Raw genomic sequence first — 23,813 nt, forward strand, 5'->3', positions numbered from 1 at the left:
TTTGCTTGCAATTACCCTGGAATACTGATCCCACCTGCAATGCATAGTTACAGAGCTTCTGTGGACTCCTAGTGACATCTGTATAGCTTACTATATGTATGTCCATGTCTCACTTGACAGAATGTCACTGTTTGTCCTGTTCACATGTACGTTGCTTGTGACACATTGCATATGACTTACCTGGCATTTGTCCACGTGAGCAGTCATATATGCTACTGCTAACTAATCACAGGCACTACACCCTCACATATTCATCTTCTGTTGAACCACCTGCTTCACCTGGGACGGCTTGCACCTGTCACCCCTGGGCTTTCAGATATTGCCAAAGGCTCTTGCTACCCCTATAGTGCCTATGTTAGGCAAGGCTCAAATGACAAACCCACCTTCATAGGTATCACAAGGGATAAGAAACTAAGAGTAATGCTACCCAACGCCAGAAGTCTAAACTCAAGATGCATGCACCCAAAACTCTCCTTGGCATGGAGAACATCGATATCTGTGCAGTAACAGATGCCTGGTTCAGGGCTACTGAGAGCACCCCAGCACTACCAGGTTATACCTCATACCATGCTTTTCAGCCCCAAAACTTGGAACGAACCACAAATGGAGGGGGTGTATTGATATTCATCAAAGATACCCACACCTCCAGGTTGGTGGCAAAGCACCAAGCATCAGAGACTATCCATGTGCAACTAACAATGGGTGAAACTGCCTTCCAGGTTATAGCCTGCTACAGACCACCCTCCCAAACCCAAGAATTGCACTCGGCCATCCTGTGAACAGTGGAAATATGAAGGTCTCTCCAAACACCATTATATTGGGTGACGTCAACTGCCCAAACATGGACTGGAAGCATGACTCTAGCTCCAACACCCTAGGCCAAAGATTCCTAGAATATATGAGCTCAAATGCTATGGAACAACTTGTTACCACTCCCACAAGAAGGGGAAACATACTGGACCTGATCATCACCAACAAGGGGACTCTATGCTCCAGACCAGAAGTGTATCCCTCACTGGTAAGATCGGACCATAAACTAATCTCACTGGATATTCACATCCCGACCCCACCCCCTGCCCAGAACACCACAGTGAACAACTTCTCTAAAGCAAATTCACACTCCTCAAAACTGAGGTGGAAACCTTCAAAGCCCCCGGGCCTGTGGAAACTACAGACCAGACCACAGATTCCTCTATAAACGCATTCTATGGACACCTTCAGGAATGCATGGATCATGTGATCCCAAATAAAACCAAGACCCAATTCTCCAAAGGCAGATGTCCTGTCTGGTGGACCCCAGCCATAAACAAACTACACAATAGAAGGAGGAAGCTACTAAATGATACAGCAAAATCCCAAAAAGGGAAGGCATCACTGATCAGTATTAGAAAATAACTACAGGCACTCATAAGATTGTCTAAGGCCAGCTTCGAGAGAAATTGCACAGGACACTAAGGATAATCACAAGGCTTTCTTTAGTTATGTTAGGAACCTGGGTGGTAATTCCCAGATATGCTCAGAGGTAGTCCAAAATGTCAATAGAAACACCAAACCCACATACATTGCCAACATTCTAGCTGACAGGTTCAGTGCAAACTTCTCACCCCCCTCCACACCGAAAGGGCAAATATGTATCCCAGCAGAGTGCTGCCCCCCTGACATCTCAGATGCTCAGGTAAGAGCCGCCTTCTCCAAAGCAATACACACACTGCATCAATGGGACCAGACAGTGTCCCGGGCTGTGTCCTACATGACCTCCAAGACGTGCTACAACCAAACATAAAACTACTGTTCAATCCCAGCATTACTACAGGATATGTGTCCAAAGTGTGGCATACAGCAACAGTGGTCCCTCTACAGAAAGGTGGTGCCTCAATGGATCCTGGACACTATCACCCCATAAGCCACACTAGCTTGGTCTGCAGAGCTATGGAAAGGATCATCATGGACCACAAAAATATAGATATTGGGGACCTACAGACACTGGTTCATACCCAGTTTGGCTATGTTAAGGGCAGATCCTGCCTCTCAAACCTGGTTGATTTCTTTGAAACAGTAACCAAAGCCATTGACGAGGGGAAGGTGGTCCACACAGCCTACCTGGACCTCGCAAAAGCCTTCAAAACAATACCCCACTCGGTCATTCTAGAGAAGCTCACCAGCTTAAATATAAGCCCCTATGTCACTAGATGGATTGCACACTGGCTCAAGGACAGAACCCACATGGTTAGAATTGCTGGAGCCATGCCAGACTCCAAACCAGTTACAAGTGGTGTCCCACAAGGCTCAGTCCTGGGACCTCTCTTGTTTGGTATATATTTATCAGAGGTACAGGCCAACACGGAAGGACTGTGGCTGACCAAATATGCAGATGACTGCAAACTGGCCGCCATAATTGACTCTCCAGCCGACACAAGCATCTTCCAAAGGGGCCTCATAGAAACAGACAACTTGTGCCAGAGCCATGGCCTCCAGCTGAATGCAAAAATGTGTATAGTCATCCCCTTTGGCAAAAACAAAGTGCCCACAAAGTACCACATAAGTGGTACTCCATTACGTACAGAAGAGGTAATTAGGGACCTGGGGACCCAAGTTGATAGCAATCTCTCATTTGACAACCACGTGGCCAAAGTGGTTAGAAAGACATTGTATATAGCCCACCCCATCATGAAGGGATTCACATCTACATCAGGGGAGGACATCGTGCCTCTTTACTCATCCCTCATCAGGCCCATAATTGAGTACAATCCCCCTGTTGGGATGTACCTTACCAGACACCTGCAGCAACTGGAAAGACCCCACAAGTACCTCACCAAGAGGATCAAAGGGCTCAAACAGATGCCATATGCTGACCGGTTAAAGAAACCCCAGCTCTACTCAGTGGCATACCACCTGTTCAGAGTCGATCTGTGCCTAATGTATAACGCCATGTCAAACCCAGAATTAATGGGCATGCTGCACCTGAGAATATCCACATCCCATCGGACTACACGCTTGAGAGACCTGAACCTCAGCACTGAAATAAATAGGACATGCTGGAGGGACAGATTCATAACCCAGAGGCTCACTTCACTCTGGAATAAAATCCCAGTCCAGGTTAGGCAGAGTCCCTCATTGACTCTCTTCAAGAGGAATCTTGATGAGTGGATTGGACATTGTAGATTTACCCCGGGTATCACTTCTGTGTCACTGTTAGACAGAGGTACAGTATACTAACCTCGGAAAAGGGCATGGCAAGATATATTTACAATGGATGGCGACAGTCAAACACATTCTGGCTAGGTTCTTAAATGCCCTAGGGCAGATAGCCTAGTATGAAGCTATGAACCTATGAACCTATGTACCTTGTTTCCCATTGGCCCTATGTGCTGTTAATCACCATGGCAATCACAATACTATGGTAGCATGTGCAAAGGTCAGTTGTCAGTCACCTCTATGGTACAGTTGTAGAATATGTGGGTCATGTGGCAATGTCACAGCTGCCACATGTACACAGTCAACCCTCTCCCCTACACATGGACGTACAACACATGTATGAGATGGAACCACATAGCCAAACTGGGGACTAAGCACTCTGAACCCAGTACTGGCATAACCTGTCAGGTGGCATGCAATACTACAGTGACTACAATACCAGTCTGATGTAGACCTACACTGACAGCAATAAAAGCACGTGAACACACTGGGCCATTCGTGGAGCCTTAGAATAGCATCCTGCCTGAGCGGCACACACCTCTGCAGCTGGCACACAGGCATACGTTATGCCTGAACACATCACACATAACACATAGCACACAAATCCTGTGTGCCAAACAGTCACAGCATGTACGGCTAGACAACACACCTGCCACAGTTGTGTTAGCTACCTTTATTGTCCGGTACAGTGTGGTCACGCTCACCAGGCTGGACAAGGTGAAGGTCACAGTGATATGCCCGTGGGGCACTATGGTCCACCACATAACACAAGCATACAGGTCAGTCAGAGGCATGGACACATATGACTCAGTCATTGTCCATGCCACATACCTTCTCCTGCTGTACTTGTAGGGTGCTGACATCATCAGTGTTTAGAAAGGGGAATGTGCATCCTGTATTGTGTTTTCCCAGCTGCCAAAATGGACATTTCTCTCACACAGACTTGCACACACACCAACCCCACTCACACACACCCAGTATTTGCAGGATTCAAACCCTTATCTAACTATGTTATGACACTCGAGACAGATGCATTAGCAGAGCGTGCTATTCGTATTACTGGGAGGTTTCTCTTCTCCTGCTGTACTTATAGGGTGCTGACATCATCAGTGTTTAGAAAGGGAAATGTGCATCCTGTAGTGTGTTTTCCCAGTTGCCAAAAGAGACATTTCGTTCATACAGACTTGCACCCACACCAACCCCACTCACTGAGCATTTGCAGGATTCAAACCCCTACCTAACTATGTTATGACACTTGAGACGGACGCATTAGCGGAGCTTGCTATTCGCATTACTGGGAGCTTTCTCTTCTCCTGCTGTACTTATAGGGTGCTGACATCATCAGTGTTTAGAAAGGGGAATGTGCATCCTGTAGTGTGTTTTCCCAGTTGCCAAATGGGGGATTTCTTTCACACAGACCACCCCCATTCACACACACACTGAGCATTTGCAGGATTCAACCCCCTACCTAATTATGTTATGACACTTGAGACAAATGCCTTAGCAGAGCACGCTATTTGCATTACTGGGAAGTTTCTCTTCTCCTGCTGTACTTATAGGGTGCTGACATCATCAGTGTTAGAAAGGGGAATGTGCATCCTGTAGTGTGTTTTCCCAGTTGCCAAAAGGGACATTTCCCTCCCACAGACTTGCACCCACACCAACCCCACTCACACACACTGAGCATTTGCCGGATTCAAACCCCTACCTAACTATATTATGATACTTGAGACGGATGCATTAGCAGAGCGCATTATTCGCATTACTGGGAGGTATCCTTTCTCCTGCTTTACTTATAGGGTGCTGACATCATCAGTGTTTAGAAAGGGGAATGTGCATCATGTAGTGTGTTTTCCCAGTTGCCAAAAGGGGCATTCCCCTCCAACATACTTGCACACACACCAGCCCCACTCACATTTAGCATTTGCAGGATTCAAACCCCTACTTAACTATGTTATGACATTTGAAACGGATGCATTAGCAGAGCGCGCTATTTACATTACTGGGAGGTTTCTCTTCTCCTGCTGTACTTATAGGGTGCTGACATCATCAGTGTTTAGAAAGGGGAATGTGCATCCTGTGGGGAGGCAGACACCAAGCACACTCTGGCTAAGCTGTCATTCCCTAGGGCAAACAGCCTAGTGTTGACCTCTACACCCATATGTTTAATTGTCAAATGCACATTATTTGTTGCTGATAGACTGTTTGCAGGTCTTTATTGCCATAGCATTCCCTGTTTGTATGAACAACTTGTGTATCTGTGGAAGATGTTTGCATATGGGAGGGATCCACTATATCACGTATGTCTCTGTAGTCATTTAACTGTGTGCACTGGGCAGTTTGCTGTAATGTGGTTGGTTCCTGGAATAACACGTACAAATACCAGATATGTGTGGCCAACTGCTAAACTGAGATTTGGCCTAAGTGTGTGAGCATGCCCAGTTCAGCCTTCCCATGGCATGTTGTCTGACATATGTCTCATTTATCAAAGTGTGTGAGCATGCCCAGTGTGAGCTTTCCATATGTTCAACTCTGCAGCCCACCACATTTGTGGATGAGTGTGAACTTCAACAAATATCTCCCGTTTATGGTTGTGTGTTGTGTGTCATGTTGTGTAGTTACTGTCCAACTGCTTTGTGTGTGAACACAACAGGGATTATACTGTGCCTGCAGGGTTTGCATGGGATACTTTGCATACAGTTGTCAACATCCTTTCACACTGACCTAACACTGTAGTACTGCATAGTGTACTGGTTCAGTACTTTGACTGTGGTGGACAGTATCCTGGGTTTTAGTCCTATCACTGCTTTACATTTCCATAATGAGCACAACAGCCTGGTTAGGGGCCAGTTGTGCACATCTGACCATATTGCATTATGTTCAGATATGAACTACTTAAACCAGGCTTGTCCAACATTGGTAGTGTATTCCACAACATAGGTGTACATTTGCAAACACTAGCAATGTGCCCTAGGCCATTTCTAATGCTAGTCAGAGAGTGTGTTTGTCCTTTGACACACATTGTAAGTGGAGTTTGCCATGACATATGTCATGGTTAGTATACTGTGCCTCTGTCTACCTGTGACATAACAGTGATACCCAGGGTAAAGCTACCATCTCCCATCCACTCATCAAGATTCCTCTTGAGGAGAATCGATGAGTGACTCTATGGATAGCCTGTACTAGGAGTTTACTCATGGGTGGGGGTGGCTTCTGTGTTATGGATCATGCAGTACAGCTTGTCCTATGTAAGTCAGTGCTGGGGTTCAGGTCTCTCATGTGCATAGCTCACTGCCATTCAGATTGTACAAGGTGCAGCATGTTTATTGATACCAGCTTGGACATGGCTTTATACATCAGGCACAGCTTGCCTCTGGGTGGGCAGTATGGCAGTGTGTGTAGCTGCAGTTTGTTTAATCAGGCAACACATGGCATCTGTGCAAGCTCTTTGATACTCCTGGTGAGGTACTGTTGGGGACTTTACAGTTGATGGAGGTGTCTGCTGAGGTACATCCCACAGGGGCTATTGTAGTCAATTGTAACACTGATGAAGGATGACTGCAGAGCCACAATGACCTCCCTTATCTAGATCTGACAACCTTCATGATTAGGTGGGTATATGGTATGTTTCTGTAAACACGACAGCCACATGTTTGTCCAATGCAGGATATCTATCACCTTGTGTCCCCAGGTCTCTCATTACATGTTAAGTACGTAATGGGTTAACACCTATGTGGTAATTGGTGGGCACTTACTGTATATCCACAGGGGTTGACTATACACTTTTCTGCAATTAGCTTGCTGACATGGCTATGGCACCAGTTGTCTGTTTCTATGTGGCCCTTTTGTGGGATGCTTGTGTCAGCTGGAGGGTCATATATGGTGAGCAGTTTGTAGTCCTCTGCAAACATGTTCAGACACAGTCCTTCCATGTTGGCCTGTACCTATGGGACATATATACCAGACGAGGGAGATCCCAGGACCAAGCCTTGTGGGATGCCAGTTATGTCTGGTTTGTAGTCTGACATGGCTGCAGCATGTCTGACCATGTCTGTTCTGTCCTTGGTCTGGTTTGCAACCCCTCTACTGACATAGGGGTGTATATTTAAGCTGGTGAGCATATCTATAATGAACACGTAGGGTATTGTATAGAAGCCTTCGCAAGGTCCAGCTACGCTGTGTGGACCACATTGCCCTCATCAATGACCTTAATGACTGTTTCAAATGAGTCAAAAATGTTTAGGGGCAGGATCTGCACTTAAGAAAGCCACACTGGGTAGGGTCCGGTGTCAGTAGGTTCCCAATATCTTTATGTCTGCGGTACAAGCTGATCCTTTCCATAGCTGTGCAGACCAAGCTTCTCAGGATTCTGGGGTGGTACTTTTCAGTATCCATTCAGGCAACACCTTTGTTAAGAAGGACCACTGTTGTTGTACACTGCTCTTTGGGTACATATCCTGTGGTAAGGCTAACATTGAGCAGTAGTGTGATTTGGCATTCCATTTGTCTTGGAGTCCATGTTGGACTCAGCCCAGGACACCATCTCATACCATTGCTGCTGTGTGTTTTGCTTTGTAGATGCTGGCTGTTACCTCAGCATCTGCAATGTCAGGGGGCCAGCAGTCGGCTGGGATAGATATTTTGCATTCTGGGGGGGTAGGGGGTTTGCACTGCACCTGTCAGGATGTATGTTGGCAATATGTGTGTGTTTTGGTATGTTGTTTGTGATATTTGTGTGATTCAGAGCATATCTGTGAATTCCCAACACGGTTCCTACCATCAGTTGTGGAAGCCTTGGGATTACCCTTAGTGTTCTGTACAATTTGTATCTTCATAGGTTCATAGGTTCATACTAGGCTATCCACCCTAGGGCATTTGTTAGCCTAGCCAGAGTGTGTGTGGCTTCCGCCACCCCTTGCTATGTGAATATTATGGCCATTTATGATTTGCTTTGCTGTGCCTCTGTCTGGACGTGACACAGTGAAGACCCCCAGTGTAACTCTACGATCATCCATCCACTTGGCAAGATTCCTGTTGAAGAGTGTCAGTGAGGGGCTCTGCCTAACATGGAGTGGGATTCTGTTCCAGGGTGTGGGGAGCCTCTGGGTTATATATCTGTCCCTCCAGCACATCCTATTTCATTATGTGTTGAGGTTGACATCTCTCACTCTCACAGCTCTGATGGCTTTGAGTTTTCTGGGGTGGAGCATGTCCATTACTCCTGTGTTCAACATGGCCTTATACAACAGGCATGCAATGCCTCTGTGTAGGCAGTATGTGACTGCATTCAGCTGGGGTGTCTACAGCCAGGCAGCATATGACATATATTTGAGACCCTTTATCCTCTTGGTGAGGTACCTTTGAGGTCTTTCTAACTACTGCAGGTGTCAGGTAAGGTACATCCCATATGAGGCATTGTACTAAATTATGGGTGTGATAAGAGAACAGTATAGGGGCACAATGACCTCTGTTGACGTAGATGTGAATCCTTTCATGATACAGTGTCCAATGTAGACAGTCTTCCTAGCCACATTGGCAATGTGAGTGTCACATAACAGGTTACTGTCCACTTGTGTCCCTAGGTCCCTGATTACTTCTTCCATACATAATGGTTTACCACCTATGTGGTAATTTGTGAGTACCTTGTTTGGTATTTGGTGGGACATTCATACTGTCCAGTGTCTTCAGGACGGCTGGGTGGGGTTCCTGTGTGTGAGAGTGTGGTCTGTAGCATGCTACAGACTGTACAGCAGTCTTGCCTACGGTTAGTTGCACATGGGTGGACTCCAATGCCTTGTGCATTGTCAGTTACCTAGACGTATGGGTGTCTGTGCTGAATATGGATACTCACCCTCCTTTTATGTTTTGTTCCAGGTTTTGGGGCCATGACATGATATGTGGTATAACCTGGTAGTGCTGGTGTGCTGTCAGGAGGCTTGCAGCAGGTTTCTGTCACTGCACAGACATCGATGTTCTCCATACTGGGGATGGCCTTGGGAGCATGCATATTGGGGTTTACACATCTGGCATTGGTCAGCATTACCCTTATGTTTCTTTCCACTTATGTTTTGTAGGGTGGTGGGTTAGTCTTTTCAGCCTTGCCTATGAAAGGCTCTATGGAGGTGGCAAAAGCCTTATCCAATATCCAGATGCCCAGGGGTAACAGGTGCAAGCCATCCCTGGAACAGCTGCGTGGATTGTCAAGCATGATATCCCAAGCAGACAGACATTGGATCCCCTTGGAATGACACCAGTAATTGTGCCATTTGTTATAACTGATCATTCCGTGCTTGTACTGTGGCATCATTCTTGGTGAGGGTAGGATGCTGCAAACGGTGAGTGTCATACCGGCCTGGACTACATAATCAGAGAGCTCATCTATGTCGCTTTTCATGTAGTCTGGGGAGGTACATCTCAGGTCATTCACACCAGCATGGACTATGACTGCATCATATTTATACTTGCTTTGGGGTGACCTGCATACTTGTGTTATGTGGCGTATTGTGGCAGCCTACAGGCAGCTTACTGTACCCTTTCCCTTGTTCAATCTGGTGTGCGGGACAGCAGTGTGTCTCGCTATGGAGTCACCTATTACAGCTGTATCAGGCATGTTGTTTCTCCTTCTGGCCTGTGACTGTTTGGCACACCAGCTTTGTGTACTATGTGTTGCATGTGCTATGTTTGGAGGTTGTTTGATTGAGTGTCTGCTTTGGAGGCCTCTGTTGGTGTGGTGTGTTTGTAATTCGGGCCTCTGGGAATGTTTTTCTGTGTTTATTTCTTTGGTTTGCAGTTGTGATAGGTCTATGTGGGGCTGGGTTTGTGGTGTGTGTGGTTACCTTCTCCTCCTGACTAGTTTTTGGAGTACTGAGTTGAGGGAGCTCAGCTTCCAGTTTGGATAGATGGTTGCATCTCTCACATATATTTGTATTTCTTGGGGGGAGTTGGGGGTTGTCTGTGTACTTGGGGCAGGTGTAACATTGCCTCAAGATTCACAGATTCAACTTGTTGTGACTGGCCTTAGTGGATTGTATGTGTGGACATATTTTATTGCCATACTACTGATCAGTGATTACTTCATTTTTTATGTTTGCTCTATCATGTAGTAGCTTCCTCATTCTCTTGCATGGTTTGGTTATGGCTGGTGTCCACCATGCCAGATGCCTGTGTGTATGGCATTGTGTCTTGTTTTAATTTAGGATTGCATAATCCAAGCATTCCTGGCAGTGTTCATGGAATGGCTGTATTACAGGTTCTGAGGTGTGGCCCATATTTTGCACCTGCACAGGACCTTTAATGGATTCCACATCAGTTTGGTGGAGTGCAAATATTGCTTTACACATGTTTTTCACTGTGGTTTTCTGGCCAGGGACTGTGATCAGGATTTGTATATCCAGTGTGATCACTCTATGGTCTGGTTTTACCAGTGAGCAATACACTTCTCATCTTGCCACCCAGTACCCATGTTGCTGATTATCACATCCAGTATGCTTACCCCTCTTGTGGGAGTGGTACGTTGTTCCTGGGCATTTTGGTTTATGGATTCTATGAACTTTTGTCCTACAGTGTTGGAGCTAGTATAATGCTCCCAGTCTATGTCTGGGTATTTTCAGTCACCAAATATAATGTGGTTTGGAGGACTTGATACATGCATGTATTCCAGCATAGGCCAGGTGCAGTTCCTGGTGTTGGGACAGTAGTCTGTAGCAGGCTATAAACTGGGGGGCAGTTTTAGCCACTGTTACTTGACCATGGCTAGTCCATGCTGCTTCTTGTTGTGGTACCAACATGGGGGTGTGGTTATCCTTGACAATTATTGCTAGTCACCCTCCTTTTGTAGCTTGTTCCATGTTTTGAGGCTGTACAGCACAGTATGAGGTGTAACCTGGTAGTGTTAGGGTGCTGTTGTGAGCCTTGACCCAGTTTTCTGTTACAGCACAGATATCAATATTCTCCATACTGGGTGAGTTTAGACTGCATGCATCTGCTGTTTTGACTTCTGGCATTGGATAGCATTACATCTAGGTTCTTATCCCTTATGATACCTATGGAGGTAGGTTTGTGTTTTGAGCCTTACCTATTCAGGGCACTCTGTGGGTAACAACAGCCTTTGCCAGTATCCATACGGCCTGCACTGATAGGTGCATGCCAGTCCTAGCAGGTGGAGCATCATGTCATGCTCAGCATGTCATCCCAGGCTGGCACACATTGGATCCCCTTTGACTAACTGTGATACTTCAGCCAATTATTGCACTTGATCATCTCATTGTCATATTGTGGCATGATGCTTGGTGAGGGTAGGATGTTAGTCAGGGTCCTCAGGTGTGTATATAGTACATGGTGTTACGTTACTTAACACATGGCATTCATGCCTCAGGTGGTGCTGCAGGGCTGCCTCTGTCGGATGCACATATTACACTCCCTGTACATGTTTGTGAGCAGGTCATGTCATTTTAGGCATCCCTGTTATTATTTGAGTGAGTCAGAGGGGGTATCATTCCCAGGGTTCCTACTGAGCCAGTGTATGTGCTATGCGTTGCCTCTTTGCCAAGGCCAGGGCATACTGGGCACGCCTCCTTCTGCCTACTGGGGCAGGCTCAGGTTGTTCATCCTCCGAGTCATGCTCTGCCTGTGATGGCCTTGGCAATGGTGGGGGGCTGTTTGGCCCAGCCCTATGCTGGTCCTGCTGCAGCTGTTTTCACAAGATCATATTATGTAGCATAGCACATACCATGACAATTTGGGTACATGTAGTTGGTGTGTACTGCAAGGCTCCACCAGATGTGTCCAGACACTGGAACCGTGACTTGAGCAGCCCAAACACACGCTCTATTTCATTACGTGTTTGTGCGTGTGCCTCATTGTGGCATTCCTGTTCAGGTGTGTGTGCATTTCTGATGGGTGTCATCAGCCACGGCTCCAGTGCATAACCTGCATCCCCCACTAGGTGTCCGTGTGGGATGTCCCCATTGGCAAATGTCTGGTACAGCTGCGTCAAATGCCAGATGTGGGAATCATGGTAGCTCCCAGGGCAGCCAGCACACACATTCATTATTATGCCCTGGGCATCACACACGACCTGGCAGTTGATGGAGGGGAAGCCCTTGTGGTTAATTTAGGCCCTACCCCGTTCACTGGCTGGTGCTTTGATGCATATGTGCGTGCAGTCTATTTCACCCTCTACCTCAGGGTATTCTGCTATTTGCTGGAAGAGACGCATATTGCTGGCCAATACCTCACGGGCATTGGGGAAATATACATAATCACCGACATGTGCTGACTAGGCATCCAGGAACTGGTGCAGTACCCTGGAGGTTGATGCCTGTGATATCCCCATCATATCACCAGTTGGTCTCTGGAAGGTACCTGTTGCTAGTATTCTTAGGCCAACACATACATTGGTTTCCACTGGGATGGGTTCCCCTCTGTTGGTTCTGTGTGTGAGGCATGGCCTGCACAGCTCCACTATTTGCTGCAGGAGGTCTCTGTCCACTCTATAGCGCTGTACTATCTCCAGCTCATGTAACCCGTGGTAGGTGACCCTGGGCCTGTACACTCTTCTCCGTCTCCTCACATCTCCTCACTTCTCCTCTCCTCTGCATTGTCACCACCCTCAGCAAGTCACCTATGTCTCATTATGACAGCTATGGGAGCCCCTAACATTTCTGCTCTGAGTTCAGCTTTTTCAGTTTTCACTTCTAATAGCTTACTCCTGTCTTGCAGTGTCTCTTGAGAGAAACATCTTGCACTGCTGTTTGCAGATTTTTAAGTGTTGGGCTGAGCTACTATTCTGCCTGTGTAATTGCCTGCTTCTAATTGTTTTCACCTGCTAGCTCCAGCAGTATTCCCTAGTAGCTTCCTACTAATTCTGTTGCTTCCTTTTTCCTTTCTGTTTCCTCAGGGGGGAGCAGCGTGTATACCAGCAGAAACATGCTCACAATGGCTTACACACGCGCACACATGCTTACACGGTTCAGAATCTGCTTATTTGGGTTAAAACGCACGCACACCAGCTCAAACAGTGTTACAGGTCTGCCAACAGGCTTCTACATGCTAAGTCTGCCCTACACGCGCTCACGCCCGCGCAAACAGTGTTAAACATCTAGCAACACGCTCCCACATGCTCAGTCTGTCTTACACGCATGCACACTGTCTTACTCGTGCTTCATGGTGCACACAAGTGCACATGCATGCCCAGCAAGAAACTTTGGTGTAGGCAACAGTGTACACCTTCCATTTCTTGACTTTCCCATGCTTATGTTGTGGCACTCCTCTTTCCATGATATGTGTCTGACATCTGTCATGTAACTCTGACCTCCAATGAACTGCATTTCTTTCTGCCATTCCCCCCTGTGATGTCACCTATCTCCTACTCTGTTCCTCCCCCCTTCTGTAACTCTTACTCCACTCAGAATGTGCTCATTTGCTATGTGACAGTGGAATTCAGTATCCTAACACTCATTTGCATCAGATTGCCTACTAATGCTTAGTTACATGTCTTAGACTCAGCTTCCCCCCTTAGCAACCACTACACGGTGGCCATGTTGTTTTTGGTCTTCTGATCCCGGCATTGTAAATCCATGTATTGCATAAAACCCACATTTGTGGGTTTATAACCTTCATTTTTATGTTTTATACAGCACAGCCAGTTTGCGCGGGGCTGCGCTGTGTTTAAACATCGGCGATCGCCAAAAAAAAAATATTTATTTTTCATATTTGCATTGGGGTACCTTGCCAATGGCCACATATTTGGCCATTGGCATGCTGCCTGACACATATGCACCCTTTATTTGGAGCTGTCGTGGCTCCATTGTGGTTTTTGCAGAAATGTACTCAGTTGTCAACTGAGTACATTTCTGCAGCTAAAACGTCTCTTACACGGGCTGTTTTGGGCTTCCTGGATCGCTAATCAACCTCATTTGCATGCTATTCGGCTGCAAGTGAGGTGGTTAGCTTATCCACGCCCACTCCGTGTAAGAGACGTTTTAGCTGGTCTCTTACACGGACTTTGGGTTGTTCCTGGATCGCGAAGGCTGCATGGAGTCTTACACTACTCTTAGACTCTGTGCAAGCCTTCGTGAATCTTGCCCTTAGTTTATTACTTCTTTTGGGTGCCGTTCCTCAGTTTTCGTCCTTGTGTTTCATTTTAAAGAATGTGGTTAATGACTTTGAAAGGATAACTGAGCCTGTGGGCAGGATCCAGGTGGGTACACATAAAGGAGCTTCACCTGGTTGAGACCTTTGGACCCATTCCTCGTGCTGGTACCATATGGAAGCTAAATGCATTAAAAGTTGACCAAAATATGTTAACTTGGAAAGAAAACTGAAGTTAGGATCCTCACGGTGCTAGATGCAAGTGTCTCTCATTAGAATGCATGAAAGTGATCAGTGGTGCCCCTCAGGACTCACTTCTTTAACCTCTCCTTTTTGTTCTTAACTTGTTAGGTCTTCAAATAAAGTCTCAAGCCCTATGGCTAATAATGTCTGCTGAGAACTTCAAACTGCAGTTTAAGTCTCCATAAAGTTTTGACTTGTTAATGAGGTTCTTCCTGTGTCAAAGATACAAGGTTTGAATCCTTCCTCCTTCATTTGCCTACTGTGTGACCTTGAGCAGGTTGCTTAACCAGACAGTGTTTTGTGGTAAGTGAGAATTTGGGCTAGGCTCCTTAAAAGTCTGCTGGACTGCATATCTAGTAACTACCTACAAGCCTAACCCTCTGATACCACAACCTTATAGCCTTCCAGTATGAACTCTTCCTGACAAACTCTTGGTGTTCTAAAATGGGTATAAATTAAATACTGTTGTTTATATTATTTAAATAGCTATTGTGCATGTAATAATTTCATCTTAAGTGCACTAAATCTAATGTGCATACCATTCTAATTTGTGTGATCTCTCTTTGTGCATAATAGTTATAATTATCATAATTTCCTCAGTTTCTATAACCTCTGTCTGAACCTGAAAAAAAGGTCTAGTGGATCAGGACTCTACCTCAATTAGCAAATAAAACAAACAAATGTTGCCTCAGACTCCCTTCTAGAAATTCTATTCTTCACAGGAGGAATTGTGCAGGAGATCATAAGAATTCTTGTGCAAAAATTGTTCTATCTGAAGTGTCTTGGTAAATTTAATGGAATTGCTTTGTTTGTTATACTTCTTCATTGCATTTTTAGATGGTCCCAAGAAAGGGAGTCAAGTGCTTTATGGAAACCTAAGGAAATTGCTTCTTTAGATGAGGTGGGTCAGCTAGGCATTGGAGCTGAGTTTAGCCACATAGAAAGTAAAACATGAACGTGCTCAGTCCTTCATTAAATGGCTACCCCTTTTTAGATAACCACTGTAAATTAGAGATATAAGATCCCTGCCAAGCCTCCAAGCTTACCTTTGCTGCTTTGGGTGATAATTTGGCTTTGTGTAACAAGGTAACTCTGGCGATATTTTACTTGAAGGCCTCATCTTGCGTTTCGTGCAGAAGTGGGCGTGTCATGAATGATTGACGACTAGGTCTGCATATGTAATGAGCCATGATTGACATGGCATTCTAATCAGCTGTTGCTAAAAGTGTCAGTGAATCCCACAGGAAACAATCTCATTACTGGCTTCTGAAAATTGAAGACAATAAATTAAAACAAGCCTGTAAAAGTATTACCCCTTAAACAGAAGAAACTGATGTAACTGCACATTATACACTACCAATCTTGGGTCACTGACTGCTCTATAGTACGTCTGTTTACTGTTTGTCAGATCATAAAACAGTATACCAGCTTCCTCTGCAAAAGATATGTACTGATCTAAGAGGTCTAGAGGTAATCCCATTGTTCAGAAGTAAAAACAATTCCTATAGGATGTCCATCTCAATGTCAAAAAAAATTACATAACTCAGGATCATAACAGCGTTATTACAAACATCCATAAATACAGTACGTTGTTATGGCAGAGACAAGTTTAAACCCATTGAAATGCATCAATTATATACTAACATTTATAGTTTAAGCAAATGAGACCATGAAAACAAACCACAGCATGCACCAAAAATATGAATGAAACTGTTTATAAACATGTCTAAAGCACATTCTGCACAATGAAAGACATGCTAACTTTTATTTCGAAATGTGTGGTAAAACTATTACACTTGTGTTTACTATTATACTTTGCAAAGGGTACTCACATTGGTCAACTGTTTACATGACTAAAACAGCCATGTTAGTAAATTAAATAAAATAAGTTTAAGTATTATAATAACATATGATTTATGGAAGATGCACTGCTTAAAAGATGCTCATGAAATGCCATACGTACATCCCATGCAATACAAATTATTAAAGACGATCTTACAGTGCTGACTTTATGGATATTAACGCTAGATTCTACATACTAGAAACATATGCTAGTGTCGTTATTGAGGGAATGCATATTCATTAGTGCCCTATTATGAAATAGCACGGGGGTGGGTTTTGGGTGGGACTTGCTGCTGCACATCTGGTGAGGCCCTCAAGTAAAATATCACCGTAACTCTTTCCCTGCATTTCTTCCAAACAAAATAACACCCTCTGTCTCTTAATTGGTGCCACATGCCCTATAAAAGTTCATGATATGCTGATTATATTGCATGTAGTCAACACATAGCACCTGCTAGCTGTTGTGTATTGGGACCAGGTACAGAAAGGTGGCGAGCTTGTGAGGATAACCATGCACAGAGCTCACAGTTTATTAGATGTGCTGAACATCCTTCCAATATCTACAAATCAGAGGCTAGAGGACATTGAAAAAGGTTTTTCTAACTTTAAGCCAAAGCTAAATAAAAAGCAAAGGTGATACCAAAAACAAAAAGGAAAGTCTCTGTTCCATTTAATTGTATGGGATTACCTGGAATAATATACATAATTCAAGATGTAAGCCTGTTACAATTTCAAAACCCAAGCAGTTTTAGAAAAACACTCAGATAAGTTTGTTAGAAAATAAATGGCAAATAAAACAGGTAATAAATGGTAGGTAAAACTAGGTATGGTGTGTTAGCTTGAGGAAGTGCATTCCTACACTTGTGGTGATTGAACTAGTTAGGTACAGATTAGTGGTACAGCCTAGGGAAATTATGATGCTAGTGCCCTTTTATATATTTTGCTTATGTTGAATGATTAGCTTCACTTTCAGCTGTTTTGAGATACTGAAACTTATAAATTTTGCTTTGGTATTACGGTTGGTATTGTGGACAGCAGGGCAGGGGCTTTGCGGTCAGTGTGGAATATGTTATGGGATGCACTGAAATATAGTTGCTTTTTTACTGATGTAAAAAATCAGTTGGAAGTACTGTTATATTGTATTATGCAGACAGTACTGTGCTATAGGAAATGGAAGTGAATGGAACTATGTTTTAAAAGTGTGAACCCAGGTTATGATATAAGAGCAACTGACTATGCTACAACAAAACGTAACTTGTTGACAGTGTAGTAAATTTGTCTTTGCATCTGTGCTGGAATGTATAATTGCAGGTGTTACCACTGATCAGCATACCTCACAATTGTACCTCATACGAGGAATGTTCCTCAATTAAATCTTAAGTCCATGATCCTCACTCTTCCTTTCTTTGACACATTCAGTGTTAGAAATTTTTTAACTGATGACCAGGATAAGTAATACTGAATATAAAATAACACATCCTGTGAGCTTCCTAGATGAAGTTGTTTGGAGGTATTCCTCATTCTGAGAGGTTGTATTTTCCACATTTTGAGAGATACTGTGCTCCTCATTTTATAGGTGGAAGGTTAAGAGCCATGGGGCACAGCAATGTACTTAGAAGCTAGCTCTGCAGGCTGCAGTGATGTAGTACAGTGGAAGACAAAGCCAAAATAAAAAAGCCAGGAATAAACCAGGATTTTTTTTTTCTGTTACAATATTCAACAAAAAAAAGCAATGTTTTTTTCTTTCTTGTCTGATGCTAGTTATTGGGGCATTTGCCAGCAGGACAGTACACTTGGCTTTGAAATACAATCAACATAAAAGTTACAATCAATGACCACCACAGATTTATGTATTCATTCTATGATTCTGTTTCTTGTGTTTCATGTATTTTATGTTTCTGTTTGTATATCACTGTTTCGTATATTAAAGTAACTGGATATTTTCTTCCTGTGTCTCTGCTGAAAAGGGATTCATGCCCAGTCAGACTCTCCCCATAAGCAAATGCAAATTAAATGTTATACAGCTACTGAAGTTCAAAGCTGCATGTCAGTTTGGATAAATACTGTATGTAGAATGAAAAAAAAAATGAATTTCATGTGAACTGTTATTTGCAGTTATACATTGTTACATGCTCTCAAAACAGAAAGGTTAAAATTGTATTCCACAAATATTTTGTGAGTGGAAGTTCTGGTGATCTTGCACATTATAAATCTTAATCTGGAATATTTATAAATTGCTTTCTGAGTTTAGAGAGATTGGAATAAGAAATCAGTTAAACATTCTGCTCAAGGTTACATGTTGAACTCTATTCTGGTCAGATTTAAACCCAAGATGTTCCCAGCTTTGTCCATAATCATTTCTAGTTCATGTCATGGTGGGGCAATTATCAGCTCAACAGGAACACATTATGCTATATGTACCCAAGTAAGTATATTACTTTTTGCTAGAACTGGAGAAAAAGACAGTAAATATGAGGTAATGTTCACAACATGGACATATTTTAAATGTTATTCATCAATTTATATATTAATCTACTAGAAAAGAGAAATAAGTCAGGATTACCATTTGCAGTTTTTGAAATGCATTAACATGCACTGTTTTTATGAATATTATGAATTATTTTCTGAAACTCGCATAATGGACACTGCAATCCTCCATGATTTGCTAAAAATAATTTCTTTCTTTCTTTTGTAAGTTAGTCAGTTACTGACATTTGTTTACCAGGAAAGTCTGACTGGACAAGAACCTATTTTCAGCAGATGGTCAAGGTGAAAAGCTCCACAGCATACATATTACAACAGTAGATAATACCACTTGCGATAAAATATATACTGGAAAGACAAGAATATAAATGTAAAAAAATATCTATAGAAAATATACAAGATAAACACATTTAAGATGAATAAGTATGAAAGAAAAAGAAGAACATTTATACAAGAGAAATGCAAAATGAGTATGAAAAGAAAAAAAAAACATGGTACTATCGCTGGCAAAAGATAAAGGTTTCCCTCTGCAGAGGCATGCAAGAGAGAAAATATTGAGTTGAGTATGATTAAGCAGTAGTACAGTGAAGCAGTAGAGAGTTGCAGGACAGTAGAGGCCAATGACGGGCAGGCCAAAAATGCAAGGAAGAAATTTGAACACTTTACAACATTCTGGACCACTGAGAGGTAGCCACAGTTCATTGCAAACAGGTAGCCACTGCAAAGTCCACTCATCCAAAGAGTTGCATGAGTAAATCTTCCTGCAAAATGATCATGCGTCTCAACCTCTTACCACAAGAAATATGGATAAAGCCACAAATAATTGGGGTATAAAGGCCCAAAATAGGAACCGATTGTAAAAATTACTCTTACAAACTTAGAAAGTTGTTAGAAATAGAAAGGTTTGTGTTAGCATGCATTTTCTGAAGGATATGAAGACTGAAAGTCAAATAGCTCTCATTATTTTTTGACTTCAGTCCTCAATGACTTGCCAAAAAAAATCACAAATTTATGAGAAACAGACCAAAAATTTGATGAACAGACAAAAATATGTGGCAACAATCTGGACATTCAATGACAATCTGGACAGCTGAGAGCTATAAAAATGATGTTTTGATTTAATTTAATTAGAGTATATTTTTGTGTGGAAAGAACTCTGAGGATCAGGTGTCTAACTTGATAGGGAATGAAGAAGACATGTTTCTTAATCCGGTGTATAATTGTGGTGGTTTATTTAACCCAGGTAAGAAATGTAGTTCATATCATGATGGATCCTCAAGTGAATCTACTGTCCTTCAAAATGCTGAAGATCAAATCCTCTAGTTCATCCATGTCTGCAACAAATTTGAGGACCTCTGCCTTACACTCAGCAAAATAAACTGTCTACAAGTGAGAGACAGAGGTAGTCTTCTCCTTAATACACACACATACAGGCTTCTTAATCTAAGTTACTGTCCACCTCATCTCAATAAATTTTATATCAAAACTTCTGCATGGGGCAACTCCAACTTTCTACTATTAGTTAAACCTCCATATACTCTTGCCTACTGTGAAAGATCTTATTCTAAGCTTGCCCCAGTCTTCTGGAATTCTCTACTAGATGCCACTAAGTAATCTAATAATCTTACTTCTTTCAAAGATCCCTCCATACTCATTTACTTTCAGAAAGCAAATGCAATTATTTCACAGATATTGGCTAACCACTTCCAAGAACTTTTTCTACCCCACTGTCTTTGTCAGTCTGGAATCCTTAAACCCAGTTATACATATCCCCCTTATTTATTGCTCTATTTTCCTCTATGTATTTACTTTTTCATTTTTTCTTGTCATAGCTTTTTAAACTGTCTTACGTGTTGTTCTTCGAAACATTTTTATTTAATCACATTATGCTTTGTTTGTCATAGTTCATGTTCTTTCTGTTTATATTTCTGTAGTTTCTGTAGTTTTTTTTTCATATTATAATCATGTTATAATCTACTCTGAGTGCATAGCCTTGCTATCTTATTTTTCTGTAATAAATGCTTTTATATATTACTGTTATTGTGTGGTTTGATATCTTGTAATTTGTTATTCATCTTCAGCCCAGGCAATGGCTAAACAGGGTCCTTGGATCAGTCCACCTACCAAGTTAACAAACATCAAATAAATAAATAGAATAAAACAAATGTTTAAGAGGAATATGAATTATAATAGACAGGTACAGAACTTGGGTGGTCATATTGTCTAGTTGACAATGTGACAATGTTAAATCTTGTGGTGTGCATAATAATAGATAGCTACCGAATTCCAGTGGCTATATGTGGGCTAGAAAGCACCTATAAGGTAAGGAACAATTATGTGTGCCATCTACTGGCTTGATACTAATTCAGCTTTTATTATGTTCATTGAAATGTTTCTTTTCAATTGAACTATAAGCTGATTTAATCTGTCACTTATGAACTGTACCTACTTGGAAATTCAAAATGATCTGATCTTTAACAAAAGCTCAATACTTTGTTATATCTGCAACCATGTTACTGTCAATACCCATGTACATTTCTATGTAAGTAGTTCTACGTTCTGTAGTATGTTTATCTGTATTGTCTGATATTTCTGGCCCAGGTCATAATGAAAGAATCTTTGAACCAGTTCATCTACCTTGCTAACAAATGCTAAATAAAGTAACATAAAATGAAATACATGTATTGTCCAGTGTAGTTTATAGGATATTTTGGTGTAAGTGACACTGTTGTGAACCATTCTCCCAGAAAATGTGATGCATTTATCTGTATTTCCTTTAAAATTCTCATATTTACTGAGGGAGTAAGTTCCAGGTTGTTGGGGTTATTTTGCAGAAAGCCCCTTCATCTATGATTAGGCTGAAATTTGGTCTTTGTAGTGTGGAAACTGGTTAACAGTGCGGAGGGAGGATGATGCTCCCTCTAAGACTGGATTTATTCCCTGAGTGGATACTGACTCCCATTTAACAGTTTAAATGCTAGAATATTGAGAACCAGAGAGCCTATGCCTCTGCATGTTATAGAGAGCCATTTTTATTTAATGCACAGTGGTATTCTTTGCTATGTAAAAAATGTCACTAATTTTATTTTCAGTGACCCAGAGTATTTTGTGGTGATTTTATGGGAGAGGAGCATGGTTCATAGAAATGTATAGGTAATCAGTCTGTAGACCATTTTAAGGCCAGCCAAAAAACCCTGTTCAAAATTTTCCTCTAGCTTCAAGGAGGGCAAGACAGCATAGACCAGGAGAAAATGTGAGACTGCCCATCTAATTATCTAGGTTCACCTAGAAGGTGACAAGGTGCTACTCTGCTTGACATGTAGCGGAAGCTTGTTCCAAAGGTAAGGGATACAATGGGATATAAATCTATCAAGTCACCATGTCTTATTTATCTTCTGATGAAGGTCTAGTTCCTTTAACTGAGCATTTGATGTACCATTAGTTCTGTGAAGGTAAAGGAGCTCAAACAAGGATGGATCTTTCATGGCACAAAAGGCTAGACATAGATCTCCACAGACGAGCCTGTAAGAGACTGGGTATGGAAAAAGGGCTTCCAGTCTCCCCTGATAATTAAGATGTTTGAAGCCTCTGATCTTTTAGTTATGATTTCTGAGGTATCTCAAGTTATGTGATATGTTTAGATAAATGCATAGCAAAAGGTGCATTATATTCTATAATGGGTCTGATAAGTTATAACTAAAGTGGAATTAAAACTTCTTTGAAAACAGTGAAGATGCCTTTGGAAATTAGATGGGCCAGATAAAAAGCTTTCCAAACTACAGTGGAGACATAATGGTTAAATGATAAGGAATTATGAACAAGAGTACCCAGATCCCCTATAACAGTTGTTAATGATATGCTATATCTCAGCTACTCGGCAGCTTGTGTTGTACCTTGTCTGTCATTAGACTTCTGGGATTCTCATTGGACAAGTCTTACTGCCATATGATACAGAACATCTGCTGGCTGCCACTTGCTGTTCTATGACTATATGATACTGCAATAGCATATCTCTGCATTTACATAACACATAATGGTGCTGTATTGTGTGCAATCATAAAATAGTTTAGTTCTTATCTTGTGTGAAATTCATATCTTCATCATTTTAGCTTCCCTTTTCAGTTTTTCTTCATTTACTAGTCTGTTTTCTCCTATTTTTTCTGGGCATTTTTTCTTTTGTTTTAAGCTATCTGTCATGTATTCCCAGTACCTTTTCAACACTGCCTTCATGTTTGCATCTGTAAACTATTACATTTATCCATTACTTCACACTTTCTGCACTTTCTTACTGAAAAATAATCCAAGAAAAAGCACAGATCACTCAGTAAGGGTCAGAAGTACAACAGGCAACAAACAAACTTTAAAATAAAAGCACCAAAACTGCCATGACCATCAGACGAAAACTGCTTTAATAACAAAATAGAAATGCTGAATGCTTTTGCAGTTAATAATACTGCTTCATCAGACCAGTTTAAACACAAAACAATAACACTTTTAAAGTACAGCAAAACTAATCCATAATAAGAATAAAATCATACCCATTTCATTAATTTAAAACTACTTTTACACACTTGACCAATCAAATCTTTCAAAAAACACGAAGGGCAGGATTCACGATGGCTTGCACAGAGTCTAAGAGTCATGTAAGACTCCATGCAGCCATCGCGATCCAGGAACAGCCCGAAATTCCATGTAAGAGACCGGCTAAAACGTCTCTTACATGGACTGGGCGTGGATAAGCTAATTACCTCACTTGCAGCCGAAAGGCATGCAAATGAGGTAGATTAGCGATCCACGAAGCTGAAAGCAGCCCGTGTAAGAGTCGTGTTAGGTGCAGAAATGTACTCAGTTGACAACTGAGTACGTTTCTGCAAATAACACAATGGAGCCATGTCAGCTCCAAATAAAGGGTGCATATGTAGCAGGCAGCATGCCAATGGCCAAATATGTGGCCATTG

Source organism: Protopterus annectens, chromosome 1.part2, assembly GCF_019279795.1.
Source record: "Protopterus annectens isolate FY-2018-M chromosome 1.part2, PAN1.0, whole genome shotgun sequence".
Lineage (NCBI taxonomy): Eukaryota > Metazoa > Chordata > Ceratodontiformes > Protopteridae > Protopterus > Protopterus annectens.